This window comes from Triticum aestivum, unplaced genomic scaffold (genome assembly GCF_018294505.1).
Source record: "Triticum aestivum cultivar Chinese Spring unplaced genomic scaffold, IWGSC CS RefSeq v2.1 scaffold23585, whole genome shotgun sequence".
Lineage (NCBI taxonomy): Eukaryota > Viridiplantae > Streptophyta > Magnoliopsida > Poales > Poaceae > Triticum > Triticum aestivum.
In genome coordinates, this window is record NW_025302716.1 from 1 (window position 1) to 852 (window position 852).

At 51.2% G+C, this 852-nt stretch overlaps 2 non-coding genes across 2 annotated transcripts; both read right to left on the bottom strand.

The window, feature by feature from the left end:
- Positions 1 to 60: 60 nt before the first annotated feature.
- LOC123179411 (5S ribosomal RNA) lies at positions 61 to 179 on the bottom strand. The gene has a single exon (XR_006490349.1). It is a non-coding gene; the product is annotated as a 5S ribosomal RNA (ribosomal RNA).
- A 297-nt stretch (positions 180 to 476) lies between these two features.
- LOC123179410 (5S ribosomal RNA) lies at positions 477 to 595 on the bottom strand. Its single transcript, XR_006490348.1, has one exon. It is a non-coding gene; the product is annotated as a 5S ribosomal RNA (ribosomal RNA).
- Between the last annotated feature and the right edge of the window lie 257 nt (positions 596 to 852).

An 852-nucleotide genomic window follows, 5' to 3' on the forward strand; every position in this document is an offset into this window, starting at 1 on the left:
GTAAATATATTACTTACACGTGCATTTTGTTTTGCAAGCGGCGCGAAAAAAATTAAAAAGGGAATTCAACACGAGGACTTCCCAGGAGGTCACCCATCCTAGTACTACTCTCGCCCAAGCACGCTTAACTTCGGAGTTCTGATGGGATCCGGTGCTTTAGTGCTGGTATGATCGCATCCAACATGTTACCCCGGTCTTAGTCCCTTATCCTTGCCCCTCCCAGCTCCACTACAAAGACGATTGCACATTGCTTTGGCCGCTCCCTCTCAACTACGGAGACGAGTTTAACGCGGTTTCCACCCCTCCCTCTCAACCGCACCAGTGCACGCTTGCCGCGCCAAAACGCCGACGCTGGACCCGTGAATCGTGAGCACCCAGCTATGACTTACCGCACTCGTGCAAAATAATAAAACACGGTAAATATATTACTTACACGTGCGTTTTGTTTTGCAAGCGGCGCGAAAAAGATTAAAAAGGGAATGCAACACGAGGACTTCCCAGGAGGTCACCCATCCTAGTACTACTCTCGCCCAAGCACGCTTAACTTCGGAGTTCTGATGGGATCCGGTGCTTTAGTGCTGGTATGATCGCATCCGACATGTTACCCCGGTCTTCGTCCCTTATCCTTGCCCCTCCCAGCTCCACTACAAAGACGATTGCACATTGCTTTGGCCGCTCCCTCTCAACTACGGAGACGAGTTTAATGCGGTTTCCACCCCTCCCTCTCAACCGCACCAGTGCACGCTTGCCGCGCCACAACGCCGACGCTGGACCCGTGAATCGTGAGCACCCAGCTATGACTTACCGCACTCGTGCAAAATAATAAAACACGGTAAATATATTACTTACACG